At 39.9% G+C, this 16021-nt stretch overlaps 1 protein-coding gene across 8 annotated transcripts in view; it reads right to left on the reverse strand.

Annotated features, from left to right (window-relative positions):
- ATXN7 (ataxin 7) overlaps nucleotides 1-16021 on the reverse strand; it is a 144288-nt gene that overhangs the window by 107978 nt on the left and 20289 nt on the right. For 6 of the 8 annotated variants that reach the window (XM_055259972.2, XM_063630784.1, XM_055259967.2 and 3 more), the window contains one exon: nucleotides 1420-1518. The gene's annotated coding sequence lies outside the window, so the exon portion shown is untranslated. Of the gene's footprint in view, nucleotides 1-1419; nucleotides 1519-4447; nucleotides 4494-8921; nucleotides 8997-16021 lie in introns of those variants that run through there. The other 2 variants (XM_063630786.1, XM_063630785.1) reach the window with 2 other exon arrangements.

Genomic DNA, 16021 nt, shown 5'->3' on the forward strand with positions numbered 1-16021 from the left:
TCACGCGTGTAATCCCAGCAGTTTGGGAGGCCGGAGGAGGGCGGATTGCGAGGTCAGGAGATTGAGACCATCTTGGCTAACATGGCGAAACCCCGTGTCTACTAAAAATACAAAAACAAAATTAGCCGGGTGTGGCGGCGGGCGCCTGTAGTCCTAGCTAGTCGGGAGGCTGAGGCGGGAGAATGGTGTGAACCCAGGAGGCAGAGCTTGCAGTGAGCAGAGATGGCGCCACTGCACTCCAGCCTGGGCAACAGAGCAAGACTACGCCTCAAAAAAAAAAAAAAAAAAAAAATTCTAGAGTTGGGGGTGTAGCTATGTTGGCCAGACTGGTCTCAAACTCCAGAGCTCAAGCAATCCTTCCACCCCAGCCTCCCGAAGTCCTGGGATTACAGGTGTGAGCCACTGTACTCAGCCCTTTTTGTTTTTTTTTAATCAAAATTCCTCCAGGAATTTCCTGCTTCATATTATGTGAAACTTCACCACTATCCTCCCAAAACAGTAAATGTACAATGGTGGACATGCAGTGAGAAACAACATTAATGTGCCAGGCGTTGGTGGCTCATGCCTGCAATCCGAGCACTTTGGGAGGTCAAGGCAGGTGGATCACTTGAGGTCGGGAGTTCGAGACCAGCCTGGCCAACATAGCAAAACACCGTCTCTACTAAAACACAAAAATTAGCCAGGTGTAGTGGTGCGCACCCGTAGTCCCGACTATTCAGGAGGCTGAGGCACAAGAATCACTTGAACCTAGGAGGTGGCAGTTGCAGTGAGCCCCGATCACGCCACTGCACTCCAGCCTGGGTAACGGAATGAGACTCTGTCTCAAAAAAATAATAATAATAATAAAAAAAGGCACTCCATTAATGATGGCTGCTATTTTTGTAATGATCAGAGACTATTCATTACCACAGAGCTGTCTGGCAGCTTGGGCAAAGGCACTGGGCCCAGAAAGTGTGCCTGAAGAACGCTTGCCTGTTTTACAATCTTGCTGAGGATGTTCCCTGCCCTAAGCAGCTGGGTCTACATTACATGGAAAGACAAGAAAACAGGAGCTGGGGGAATGGTGCTGGAAAGAAACAAGAGCACACTTCTGGATAACTTCCAGAAAAAAGTGGGTATAGACTGGGAAAGAAGGAGGATTCTATAACTAAAGTCTTCCTGCAATTTTAACAAATTTGCAGGGGATGTTATTTAGCAGTTTTTGTGTTGAGAAACAAACACCTAATAGTATCATACTCCTAAACTCATTGTCATTTTATTTTTCTAAGATCATATTCGGGATTACATTTAACATTTAAGATCTTACACAGATGCCTTAAAATTAACAAACTGTCATCCTTTGGTAAAACTCAAACTCTATTATAATTGGAAGCATTATATTTATTCAACTGTGTTTGTGATATCAGAACAGCCAGTTACCTTTTCTTTGGAGGGTAGGCCAAAAATCCTGATCGATTTACCAATGGATCTTCATCTGCTGCAATTGTGAAAGCTCGTTCGTCTTAATTCTGTTCAGATCTACAAAAACAGAAAAAAGGCAAATGGATGAAACAGTGGATGGACAAAGCTAATCAGAAACATACAATCTCATTGGTTGCCAGATATTCCAAAATTGTATGTGCTTTGAGATGTCAAACTGTTAAATTTCAAGACATTTTACCAATTTTACAACAATGTGATTTTTTTTTTTTAAATGAACTTAATTGGCTATATTTACAATAAACCAAGAACAAATGACTATTCAATATGTACACAGAGTTAGCCTCCTGGGGTTTAAAATCATTGTATGTAATTTGCACTAATGAGTTTCCACTTAATTTTTAAAATGGCGATTCAGAAAGCCTGCTCCTACGAAACTTGTCAAATCACAGATTTTAAAAAATACAGATTGAATGAGATTATTATTTGCAGAGCTCACGCTGTCCTTCCTTATCATTTCAGCAGTTTATAAAAGCAATTTTTAATACTTCAACAGGAAACAAAAATTCAATTAAACCATCTTACTAAAAAGTACAAGGAAACTATGTGCTCCATTATCTTCATAGTTGTGCGCATATATTTCAGGTAAAATGTGGTAACTTTTTTTTTTTTTTTTTTTTTTGAGACGGAGTCTCGCTCTGTCGCCCAGGCTGGAGTGCAGTGGCGCAATCTCGGCTCACTGCAAGCTCTGCCTCCCGGGTTCACGCCATTCTCCTGCCTCAGCCTCTCTGAGTAGCTGGGACTACAGGCGCCCGCCACCACGCCCGGCTAATTTTTTTTGTATTTTTAGTAGAGATGGGGTTTCACCGTGGTCTCGATCTCTTGACCTCGTGATCCGCCCGCCTCGGCCTCCCAAAGTGCTGGGATTACAAGCGTGAGCCACCGCGCCAGGCAAAAAATGTGGTAACTTTTTAATTAATTTGTGGAGAAGCAATGAGTTAAGGAGTCAATAAATTACAGATTAACAAACCAGAGTTAGAAAATAAGCTGGTCTTCAAATCTCACATGCAGCAGAAGAGAAAAAGCAGCAAATATGGGCAATGACACAGCTATCGAGCAGATGTTGTCAAGGTACAAAGCACAAGACAGGCTGAGCTCATATGAAAAATTCACTACTCATGTACTTCTCTCCCTTTAATTCTCACTGGCTATAAAGCAAGATGTGGAGGAGGTAATATTGCTTTGCTCAACTTTTATTTATTTTCATGTACTCTAAGATGGTAACCAAATATCTCTATGGCCTGAGATCCTAAGATACAAATAAAGCATCTCTGAAAATCAGTGGCTGAAATTATATGCCATGTTTTGAACATTTACTCATAATTATCTTTATTAGGTTTTAAGTTATTCCCAGGTCATATTGCTTCCCTCTCCCTTTTTAAAAGTGTCAATTTTATTCACTCAAAATGCTATTCAGTAATGCTTAAAATCATTCCCACAATCTTTATAAACCAGATGTTTCTCTTCAGATTTCTAATTCCTTCCCAGTCTCCTTTCTTTTAAAAAATTTCTCCGGTGGCTCAAGCCTGTAATCCCAGCACTTTGGGAAGCCGAGGCGGGCGGATCACAAGGTCAGGAGATCAAGACCATCATGGCTAACACGGTAAAACCCTGTCTCTACTAAAAATACAAAAAAATTAGCCGGGCGTGGTGGCGGGCACCTGTAGTCCCAGCTGCTAGGGAGGCTGAGGCAGGAGAATGGCATGAACCTGGGAGGCGGAGCTTGCAGTGAGCCGAGATCGTGCCACTGCACTCTAGCCTGGGCAACAGAGCAAGACTCCGTCTCAAAAAAAAAAAATTTCTCTGATTTCCAGTTTAGTGCTCCTTTTCTGCCTTACTTCCAATAAAAGCTGCTTTCTTGTTTAACATGTCTGTCCTGAGCTAAAATACATTTCTTTGAATCCTAAATACTTTATAGCTATGCAAAAATCACTCAAAGCTAATTACAAATTGTCATGATAGAGACAGTCAACAAAGATGTTATGTTCATGATAAGCATTCACCACCCTGATGGTGATTCCTTCAGAGTAGACAGAAGGTGAAGGCAGAACAACACCAGCATCAGATTAGACTCTGCACTTGATCTTATTTCACTAGGTCAAGCCATTTTTCAATTTTCCATCTGGACACTACTGCTATTTCTCCAAAGTATCCAAGGAAGTCATCAGATTCAGAATACCATAAAATCTCCTTCAGGATAGTTTTGGTTTTAAAAGAATTCATCACTTACTATTCGCATACTGTAAAAATGCTTCATAGGAAATCCAATTCTTAGAGAAAAATGATAGTTGCAGTTACTAAAAATAAACATTTAAAAACAGAAACTTCTCTACTTAGAATAGGGGTCAAGAGCCTTTCTGTAGCAGGGGAAAAAACCTATTATATGCTTGTATGTTTTCTCTCATTTGATCTTCCAATAACCTTGTGTTCAAAAGAGCTGTATGATCTCCATTTTATTACTGAAGAAACAGACTGAGAAAGGTCATAATTTGCTCAAGATTACCTAGCCAACAAGTGGTGTGAAACTGTAACTAGAATCCGGGCCTTTGGTGATATTTAGTTCCCTTTCCAGTACACCAAACTGCCTCAGTGGCAACTTAATTTTGTTTTGCAAAGAGAAATAGTTAAAAAGAAATCATTTTAAATAGACTTGGAAAATTTTCTTAGAATCATTAAACTTGATACCTTTTATTCATTCAACAACTACTATGTAATAAGCATTCAATAAATATAATTTTTAAAAAGATTTCTTTAAATGATGGCCAGTTAGCAGTGGGAGAGAAAGAAAGACGACATAACTTGAAGCATAAATTTATTTACTCTTTTTTTTAAGGGGGAGGGAGATTATAGAAGACATCTTTCTTCTAGAGGAGCTGCCTAGCCTATGTTGACCCTTTTTTCTAAGCACTACGTAATTCTCAACTCCATGCCAAGTCATACTTGTACTATGGGGCTATAAACTACTTACTCCCATCTTTGTCAAAGCTGGACACACGACATAAACTGAGACAGTCAATGTGTTCTTCTTAGAATGAGAAATTGAGATGAAGAGGGTCTAGTTTGGTGGAGGCTGCAAGCTACCTCTAAGTGCTCTCTCAGTCTATAGGAAAAAGACAGTCAGCAAAGAGAGAATGAAAGAATGAATGTGCTGCTCAGAGTGAATCTGACCCAAGAGGCCACTTATCTTCCGTTTCCCCCAGGAGAAAAAACAAGAGAGAAAGAGAGAGAGAGAGAAATGAGAGACAGAAACAAGAGAGAGAAAAAGAGAGAAAGAGAGAGAGAGAGAAAGGGAGAAAGGAAGAAAGAGAGAGAGAATCTCTGCCTGGGAGTGTTCTTGGGCTTTCCTGTTACTGCCATAGCCCCTGAGTGGCCCAAAGCACTTCTTTCCCCAGGTTCCCTAGGGTTCTAAGAATCCCCTGGCATCTGGCTAAGTGCCCCTCCCCCCTACCTTTTAATGAGATTATTTTTTTGAATTGATTTGTGATAACTGCAACAAAAAATGATCTTGTCCAAGATAGCAAAAAAAAGTATTTAGAAGTAGAGCTATCACCAGAATGTGTTATAAAAGAATATACTGCAGAAGGCCAAAGGGTTCAGAAACACCCCATCATTCACTTTAAACAGAGAAAAGTCTACAATGCTACATGGGCAGTGTCACATTGGCTTTTACAGGGAAAATGGCTTATTTTCTAGGAGTAACATTTCTGTGTTCTGTTAAGATTCAGAATTTTGATGCAATTTAAGGCATAATCTGAATCACCTCCTGTTATGTCATCCAGTCTGTCAAAATTAAGCATAAACCTGCTAATCACAATAAAGGAAAGAAAAAAGGCTAAACCAAGTCAGTCTTGTTTTTAACGGTATAAACTTAACTTCTTAACTTCTAGGCAAAATCACCAAGCTTTAATGTGAGACTGCCACCCTAGGTTCTTGGAGAGGGCATAAGAGGGAAGAAAAGGGGCCAGAGAAATGAGTCCTACAAGGAAAGCACGAAGAGTTGTGATCTTATAAATTCAAAGCTTGTTGGGGGAGGGGGACGAGGGAGAGAAAAAGCAAAAAACAAAAAACAAAAACAACCTGAAACCTTGAAGGCTGACTTCAGTCTCTCCATTCTAGATATGAAAAGACTGAAAACCAAGAGAGATTTATCTCAGCTGGTTCATTTATTCAATAAAAATATGTTGAGGCTGGGGCACAGTGGCTCATGCTTGTAATCCTAGCACTTTGGGAGGCCAAAGCAGGAGGACTGCTTAAGTCCAGGAGTTCAAGACTGTTGAGGAAGAGCGAGACACCGTCTCTACAGAAAATTTTTAAAAACTAGCCAGGCATGGTGGCGCATGCCTGTAGTCCCAGTTCCTCAGGAGGCTTAGGCAGGAGGATCACTTGAGCCTGGGAAGCTGAGGCTGCAGTGAACCATGATCATGCAACTGTACTCCAGCCTGGGGCAACAGAATGAGACTCTGCCTCAAAAACAAAACATATTGAGAATGTGCTCCATGCCAAGTACTGTGTCTGGCACTAGAATTGGCAGTGTTATTCAGCTGAGCCACCTAACTCCTAGGCTGTGCATTTTTCTCTCCATCTTGATACTCGCTGCAAATGGAAAAGTCCACAGGCCTAAAATAGCCCACTTTTTTGTTTTCCATGGTGATCTTGGGGAAAACAATATGACTTTGTTAATATTTAAAAGATATGAAGATTCATATAAAATTCCAAACTCCTGGTTTCTCTGGGAAAATCTAAAAATCTGGCCACAGGGGGCCAACTTTCCTGGAGGGGGATAACTGAATGAAGCTGTGTTGGGAGCTGCCCTTTGTCACTGGGCATGTAATTCCCAAAGCACTCAGCTGGCTGCATCACTTATTTTCCTTTCAGACCTGTCTCCTGTAGGTAGCCATGCTTGTGTCCCCAAAACTATACTGTCTTCCTAAATCTTTTCTTCCAAATGAAAATCGACCACCCAAACCCAAATTTTTTAAGCAGGTTACAAAAATGTTTAAACCAAGTTATGTATCAACTGCAGACATATTCTCCAGTAATACAAATTAATATGGCGTCTAGTTTACTCCCTCTCTTTGGACCCCAGTTCCACCTTGCTTTCACTCTCACAGGCTTTCTCCTTGGCAAAGCAAATTTAAGAATGAAACTCTATACACTACCATGCGCCCAGTAACAAAAAGCAAGCCTTTGACATGCATCATTTCACTTAGTCTTCCCATATATAACATATGAACTCTTTCTATGCTCCTTTAACAGAAAATTGAGGCTGGTGAGATGAGGCCAATAAAAGCTGAGGTATTGCATGTTAGAGTTGAGCTTAAAACCATTCCCTCCACTGCCATACACCACAATTCCCACCTGTTTCTCCACACCTGCTGTTCATGCCTCCTTGAATTCCTTTCTTACTTTCCAAGTAACTCACATCTAGACTTCAAAACCCAGCTCAGATGAAACCTCATCAGGTCATCATGCCTACTGCCCTAGGCGGACTTCCTGGAGGCTGGGTCCGCAAAATTTCATTCTTGTATCCCTAGGGCCCAATGCTGTTAAGTGTTAATAAATGCTTGATGAATTGAATTGGATGACATGGAACCACAGGTCCTGACGGCTACCCAGCCACTCAGGTTAATATGGGCCTGGAGTGGGATGCTACTGCCTTGCTAAGAACTCGCAATTAGGCGAGTGGAATAAAGAGCTGCTCTGGCATTTACCTTCACTCTCACCAGGCAAACTCTCCTATAGACATCAATGCTAAGGAAGGGAGAAGGAGGGACAAGAGGCAAATTAAAGTCCAGTACTCCTGTTGACAGGAGTTGGGGTGTGTGTGTGTGTGTGTGTGTGTGTGTGTGTGTGTGTGTGTGTGTGTGTAGAAGGGATAAGAGGCAAATTAAAGGCCAGTACTCCTGTTGACAGGAGTTGGGGTGTGTGTGTGTGTGTGTGTGTGTGGTGGAGATGTCTTTAAAGTTGACTGGGAGGAGGAAAGCCTGGGGAACAGAGAGAGTTTGTTCCCCAATAGTCTACCAGGGGAACGTTAATCTCCTATGACTGGCCTGGGGTTACAAAATTCTAAAATTCATATATGTGTCCTCAGTCAAGTCATTCTTTGCTAGTCTAGCATGGTCCCTTAGGATAGATGTTAAATAAATGAACAGCTAGCATGCATTTTACTCTGAGGCTATACTTATCAACGCTACGAATAAGAACAATTTTCGCTGAGTGCTTAACTTGGATCAGACCCTCTGCTAAACTCTGTACATGCACTATCTTGTTTAATCTTCACCACGGTCCTACAATGAATACTTGTAAGTGAGGAAATGCAGGTCTGTAACGAATAAATGGCTTGCCAAAGGTCACTTACCAAATGACTGACAGTAAGGGCAGTGGCTAGTGGGATAAACGTAGTTTTCATTAATAATGCTCGTACAGTTTTTAATTATTCTACCCACCTCTTTAAATATTACCTCCTAAATACAGACTGAGCAGCATACAACAAATTTCACTCTTCTCTAAAAGATCCAGGGAAAATGCTTCCACTTCTATTAAGCCTTTGTAAATACTATTTGTGATAGAGATTGCCAATAGTCACCTATATTTACATTCTCTGCCTGAGCATATAATTTGCCTAAATTTCCCAGTATTCATTGCAGTAAGGTAGAGACATGTGACTGAATCCAAAATGTTAACAAAAATGTTGCATAAGCCAGGCGTGATGGCTCACGCCTGTAATCCCAGCACCTTGGGAGGCTGAGGAGGGAGGATCCCTTGAGGCCAGGAGTTCGAGACCAGCCTGGGCAACACAGCGAGACTCTATCTCTATGAAAATTAAAATAAATAATTAGCCAAGTATGGTGTCGCACACCTGTAGTCCCAACTACTTGGGAGGCTGAGGCAGGAGGATCACTTGAGCCCAGGAGTTCAAGGCTGCAGTGAGCTATGACTGTGCCACTGTACTCCAGCTAGTGCAAAAGAGCAAGACTCCATCTTTAAAAAAAAAACAAAAAAAATGCTGGGGCCAGGCGCAGTCGCTTGTCGCTCACGCCTGTAATCCCAGCACTTTGGGAGGCCAAGGTGGGTGGATCACTGAGATCAGGAGTTCCAGACCAGCCTGGCCAACAAGGTGAAACCCCATCTCTACTCGAAATACAAAAATTAGCCAGGCGTGGTGCTGCGTGCCTGTAATCCCAGCTTCTCAGGAGCCTGAGGCACAAGGATCACTTGAACCCGGGAGGTGGAGGTTGCAGTGAGCCGAGATGGCGCCACTGCACTCCAGCCTGGGTGACAGAGCGAGACTCTGTCTCAAAATAAATAAATACATAAAATAAAATAAAATAAGAAACGTTAGGTGCCACGCTTCTGGGCTAGGCCCATATAAACCGCTCTGGCTTGAGCCTCAGTCTCTCCTACCCTCTGTTGGTCAAATGGAAAGGGCTGCAAGTACTTACAGGAGGGCAGAGCCACACAATTTCACTCCTGAATGACTGGGGGAATCAACAGTCTCTTTGCCAACACACTCTGAGCTTAAACAAGAAATAAACATATATTGTGTTAAGGCACTGGGGTTTTGGGTCATTATAGCAGTTAGCCTACTCTTATAACGTATTCTTACTATCATCATAATTTTCATTACCAACAGCAACCGCTATAATTTATTGACGGTATACTAAGTAGTAGGCATTATATTAAGTCCTTTATATACATTATTTTATTCACTTCTATGAGGTAGCAAAATCATACAGATAACAAAATCAAGGGTCAGAGAACAGTAATCATTTCCTCTTCTGAATATTAAAGCATTTACAATCTGAAAGATTTCAAAAATAATTATGTAATGCCTTGTTATACATGTTGCATTGATGGGTTAAGCAGTTTAAGTCCTGTAGTTAGTCGATATTTTCCTTTAACTCAAAACTTGTTTCCCTCATTTGGATAAACAGTTGAGAGAGGGGCTGGGTCTTAATGTCTAAATTCTGTATCATTTTACATACTGTCTCATGAATATACAAATTAACAGATGTAATTATATTCTTTAAACCATTTCTCACAGGCATATATGCACTATGTCTCACTCTCTACTGTGTTTTGGTCAACAAACCCCTTGAGCAAATCTGACCCAGAAAATTGGCTTGCTACAAAGAGTTGCTTAGGATGCTGTTTATTTCAAATCCATAACTTAACGAGTATCATTAATGAAATTTTTCAATACTTCAATTACATGCATGAATGTACATAAACACTTAGCAAAGTGGCTGGCATATAGCTGATGGTCAATAAATGATTGTTTCCCTTCTCCTCTATCCCAATAGCTACTTTAAGTACAATCATATACTGCTTAAAGAAAACAAATGTGATCAAGGGAAAAATCTTAAGCTGGTAAGTAGAGGATGATTTTAATTACCAGGAATATTTTCCCAACTGGGAGGAAAACTATCTAAAATGTTAGGAGCTAGGGCCAAACAAAAATCATTTGCTAGTTGCAAGATTATCCTATTCATAAAAATCTGTCCGGACACAACCTCAGGAACATGAATTCTGGAGAAGATGAGGAGCCAGTGCTTATTCACTGCCATGAGCTGCAGAATGGTATCCTGGGATTCACCTTCTATTTGCTTAGTGCTATAGGTTTGACCATGTGGCATTCCCTAGAGCCATGGTATCATTATTTGCAGCCAAACACTAACATGCCCTCCTACAAACCCTAGAATATGCTCCGTATTTTGTCAGAAAACAGTATACCAGCATCTGAAGATTTGATTTTTCTAAGGCTATTTCCAGCCCTTGCCTATCCATAGAACTCTATTTCCTACTTAAGACATTCAAAGAAGCTTAACATGATGCAGACACTTGATTTCGTATGGTGACATTCCACAATTCTGTGACATAAGCTTTACATTAATTAATGTAAATATTTCAACTGCTGTTCATTTAAATATCATGCTCCAAAAAGTCTCTCTCCTTTGAAGATTGCAAGATGAAATGAGTACAAATATGGTCGGTTACTTTATTTGATATAAACATTGGGACTTCTTATTCCTGCTCTTCATCAATTGTAATATCTACTTTGTTGATAGGATGGACTTTTCCCAGGGTAATTTTCCCTTTAACATCAGGGTATCATCCTTAACAGCAGGCAATAAGGTTAATGCTATAATCAGCTATTACGTCGGCATATTCGACTTTAGCTGCTGTTCAAATATAGCAACACACAGTATGGAATACCCAAGCTAGAAAAATACGGTCTTAAAAATTAGTGAATCAAACTCTGGGTAACAACTTTAAAAAAATAAATATTCGTTTAAAAATTTTATCATATTCTTTTAAAAATAAAATTCTTTTTAAAATGCTAAGTGAAAAAAGCCAATTTTAAAAGATCATATTTATGTAACATTCCCAAAATGACAAATTTAGAGTTGGAGAACCGATTAGCAGCTGCCAGGAGTTAGGGACTGTGAGGATAACAGGAATGAATGTGGCTATAAAGGGGTAGCACAGGGGAGATTTGTTTTTTATTTTTATTTTTGATATGCAGTCTTACTCTGTCGCCAGGCTGGAGTGCACTGGCACGATCTCGACTCACTGCAACCTCCGCCTCCCAGGTTCAAGCGATTCTCCTGCCTCAGCCTCCCGAGTAACTGGGATTACAGGCACTTGACACCATGCCCAGCTATTTCTGTATTTTCAGTAGAGATGGGGTTTCACCATCTTGGCCAGGATGGTCTCGATCTCTTGACCTCAAGATCCGCCTGCCTCAGCCTCCCAAGTGCTGCGACTATAGGCGTGAGCCACTGCGCCCGGCCAAGATCTTTTTAGTGATAGAATAGTTCTGTATCTTGACTGTGGTAGTGATTATATGAAAATACATATGATAAGATGACACAGAACCATATACGTACTTTAAGCCAATGTCAATGTCCTGGTTTTAATACTGCACTATAGTTAAGACACAATAAATGGGAGAAACTGGGTGAAGAATAACCAGGACCTCTCTGGACCATCTTTGCAACTTCCTATAAATTTATAATTATCTCAAAATAAAAAGTTAAAAAAATAGCTAAAAACATGTTGAATTATAAACATATTCCACAGAATAATCTATTCAATTCATATTATTAAATAATATCCAAGCCTCTGTAAAAATCTCTTATCATCTGACTTTCCATTTTGTACATAAAGCAACTACTGATTATCTTGATGGGAGAAGAAGGGAGTGAAAATAGAGGTTTTAGAGTAGGTTTTGCTATCAGGATGCTTACTGTCCACAACACTGTCAGTAACAGAATATTTTGGCAGCCAATATCTGGGTATCTTGCAAAGGAGTAGGTAGCACACAATACGTAAAAAATAAAAACATGTATTTAAAGTCTCCTTATATCCTAAAATCTATAAGATTTTTCCATTAAAAAAAAAAAAAGACAGAGGCTGAGGACAGCGGTACACACCTGTAATCCCAGCACTTTGGGAGGCTGAGGCAGGTGGATCACTTGAGACCTGCCTGGGCAACATGGTGAAACTCTGTCTCTACAAAAAAATACAAAAATTAGCTGGGAGTGGTGACACATGCCTGTAGTCCCAGCTACTTGGGAGACTGAGGTGGGAGGATCACTTGAGCCTGGGAGGTTGAGGCTGCAGTGAGCTGAGATAGTGCCACCATACTCCAGCCTGGATGGCAGAGTGAGACCCTGTCTAAAAAAAAATAATAATAAAATAAATAATAAAACAGAGATCCATCTAACAGATACTTTAAACATAATTTAAAAATAAAAAATACTTTGAGGTTTCTATGTGCTAATCAAGATATCACTGTGCATATGTTTATACGTAATTTCCAAAATATATTATTAGACTTATGTGACTACCAAACAATACACTTTTTAAAATGTACACATGGCAATAGTTTCTACAATTCAAACATCTCTCTGGCTAAATTAATACAAATTTTTGCAATGTGCCAATAATAAATAAGAGACAAAAAGAATTGCGGAAGCTGGGAGATGCAAATTAAACAAAGCCAGTGTAAGTCATTTCCACTACGGTTTCAGACAGAGATCTTTTATCATTGGTTGAAATATAACATTCTGGCACTACATCACAAACATGCCCCCTGATTCCCTGTATCTCACACCTAAACGGGCTCAACACCAGTTCGTCATGACTCTGAATCTAAAGAGACATTGGCATTACTTCATAAATACCTTCCTGTTCGCTCCTTTCTATGGTGATGCAATTTGACCTACATTTCCAGTGCCCATTGAAACTTCATGGGAGGGGGAAGAGGAGAGTTTTTCATTTCTCCTACCCTCTGATTAACTAGGACAGCAAATGCCACTCAAGGGACTGCTACTGGGCAGAAGCAAAGGGGAAAAAAGTCGTGCCAGTAGGAAATTCCACAGGAGGACATTTAGAAATACTGCATTCTCTGATTCTGCAAACAAACCGTCATGGCTTTATAAGACAACAGCAAGGAAGAATTGCCCCACTTTACACCATAGTAAGACCAGAACACTAAGGGCTATTTTATTTACCTCAGGCTCCCTATGGGATGAAAATTAAGCTTGAACTATAGACTATTGTCCTTGCCATAGTCTTTTTTAAAAATAAACTCTCAATTTTGGGATGACTTTAAATTGACAGAAAAGTTGCAAAGATTATACAGACAGTTCCTGTAAACCCGACACCTGGTTTTCCCTATTGTTAACCTCTTATATAAGTATGGTATCTTTGTCACAGGTAATGAACCAACACCAACATGTGATTTTCTATTTTCCTCCAGCTTTAAGGCATGATTGACAAAATTATACGGTGTAAATATGATCTTTTATGTATATAAAATAATTAAATCAAGCTAATTAGCATATCTGTCACCTCATCTTTTGGGGGGTGAGAACATTTAAGATCTACTCTCAGCAATTTTTAAGTATACAGTATTATTAACTATCGTCACCATTACTGCATAACAGATTGCTAGAACTCATTCATCCTCACTGAAACTTGTACTCTTTGATCAACATCTCCCCATTTCCCTCACCACTCCCCCAACTCCCAGCCTCTGGCAACCATTATTCTACTCTCTGCTCCTGTTGTTCAATGTTTTTAGATTCCACATGTAAGTGAGATTCCTGCAGTATTTGTCTTTCTGTGTCTGGCTTATTTCACTTAATATCCTCCAGGTTCAACCATGTTGTCAAAAACGAGAGGATTTCCTTCTTTTTTAAAGCTGAACAGTCTTACATTATTTGCATATATACACTGGATATCACATTTTCTTTTTTTGTTGTTGTTCGAGACAGAGTCTCGCTCTGGAGCATAGTGGCGCAATCCTGGCTCACTGCAACCTTCACCTCCCAGGTTGAAGCGATTCTCCTGTCTCAGCCTCTCAAGTAGCTGGGACTACAGGTGCATGCTACCATGCCCTGCTAATTTTTTTGTATTTTTAGTAGAAATGGGGTTTCACCATGTTGGCCCAGCTAGGTTGAACTCCGGGTCTCAAATGATTCACCTACCTCGGCCTCCCAAAGTGCTGGGATTACAGGCATGAGCCACTGTGCCTGGCTTAAATATCACATTTTCTGTATCCATTCATCCATTGATGGACACCAAGATTGACTCCATATCTTGGCTATTGTGAACAATGCTGCAATGAACATGGGAGTGCAGATACCTCTGTGACATACTGATTTCCTTTGGATATATATCCAGAAGTAGGACTGATGGTTCTACTTCATATAGTTTTTTTCTGTTTTCAATTTTTTGAGAAACCTCCATACTGTTTTTCATAATGGCTGTACTACAATTTACATCCCCACTACCAATGTACAAAGATTCCCCTCCACATACTAACCAATACTTGTTATCTTCTGTCTTTTTGAATAGCCATTCTAACAGGAGTGAGGTGATATCTCACCGTGGTTTTAACTTGCATGTCCCTGATGATTAGTGATATGGAGCATCTTTTCATATACCTGTTGGCCATCTGTACCTCTTCTTTGTCAATTCAAGTTCTTTCTCCCTTTTTAATTGGGTTATCTGTTTTGTTATTGAGTTCCTTATATTAGTTATCAACCCCTTATCAGATGTATGGTTTGCAAATATTTTCTCCCATACTGTTGATTGTCTTTTCACTCTGTTGACTATTTCCCTTGTTATACAGAAGCTGTTTAGTTTGATGCAACCCCATTTTTCTATTTTTTTGGTTACCTGTGCTTTTGGGGTGATATCGAAAAAATCACTGCCCAGGCCAATGTCAGGAAGCTGTCTCTTTCCTCCCTTTTCATATTGCACTCTTTGGAAGGAAGTCACTAGGCACAGCTCAGACTTAAAAGATGGGCAGCGGGCTGGGCTCGGTGGCTCACAACCGTAATCCCAGCATTTTGGGAGGCTGAGGTAGGTGAATCGCTTGAGCCCAGGAGTTCAAGATGAGCCTGGGCAACATGGCAAAATCCCATCTCTATAAAAAATAAAAAATAAAAAAAAATTAGCTGGGCATGGTGGCACACACCTGTAGTTCCAGCTACTCGGAGGCTGAGGTGAGAAGACACCTTGAGCCCAAGAGACAGAGGTTGCAGTGAGCTAAGATTGTGCCACTGCACTCCAGCCTGGGTGACAGATGGAGACCCTGATCCCCCCCCAAAAAAATAAGAAAGAAAAAAAAAGATTGGCAGTGATACTCCATCTCCTTGAGAGAAGATTATCTGCATAAATCATTTGGAATTCTTTTATATTAAAGATTTATCTATTCTTCCGCATTTGCTTATTTATCCAATCATTTATTTATGCCAGTATGGCCTCATGGATATTTATGATTTTATATCACATATTATTTATGTTTATATATTTATATGAACCTTTAAAAATATATATATACTGTATATTTCATTTACATTTATTTTATATATTGGGTTAAAATCTAATACTATGTTTTTTAGCTGCTCAAATTGTTCTAGGTTTGACCTTTGGGAGCTCTTTCAGTTGTCTCTTTGGTCCCTTTGACATACCCCGTCATTGTGTGTGGGGGGAGAGAGAGAGTGAGAGTGTGTGTGTGTGTGTTATTTTCTTACTTTCTGGAACCAGAAGATACTACAGGCTCATATTGTTTATTCCCTGTCCCAGGCACAGAATCTCCTTTTAATGGAGAGTGGTATTAGAAACCAAGATCTGGACACTGGGTCTTAATGTTTGACACTTTAAAATTTCTACATGAACTACTTCTATAGCAAATGAACAAAATTATCTCAAGTATCTTCCTTTCGTGGCATAAAATAATTACAAAAAGGATGCTTGGTAATCAGTCAAGCTTGGTAATCAGGCTACCATCTGACTTTCAGGTTTGACAGGGTCAATAAATATCCTAATCAAGTTTCCCCAGGGGAAAAAATATATATATATTTTTTGTTGTTGGGGGAAACGAGAAGAAATCTAGAATTAAATGTTACTTGTTTGCTATTCTATGCAATAAGGTATCCTCTTTTCTCCCCTTAATACTAAATGATATTTCCTTGGTGTCAACTCTTAATTACCTGAACTAAGGGAAAATAGAAATACCAATCAG

This window comes from Symphalangus syndactylus, chromosome 21, assembly GCF_028878055.3.
Source record: "Symphalangus syndactylus isolate Jambi chromosome 21, NHGRI_mSymSyn1-v2.1_pri, whole genome shotgun sequence".
In the NCBI taxonomy this organism is placed as follows: domain Eukaryota; kingdom Metazoa; phylum Chordata; class Mammalia; order Primates; family Hylobatidae; genus Symphalangus; species Symphalangus syndactylus.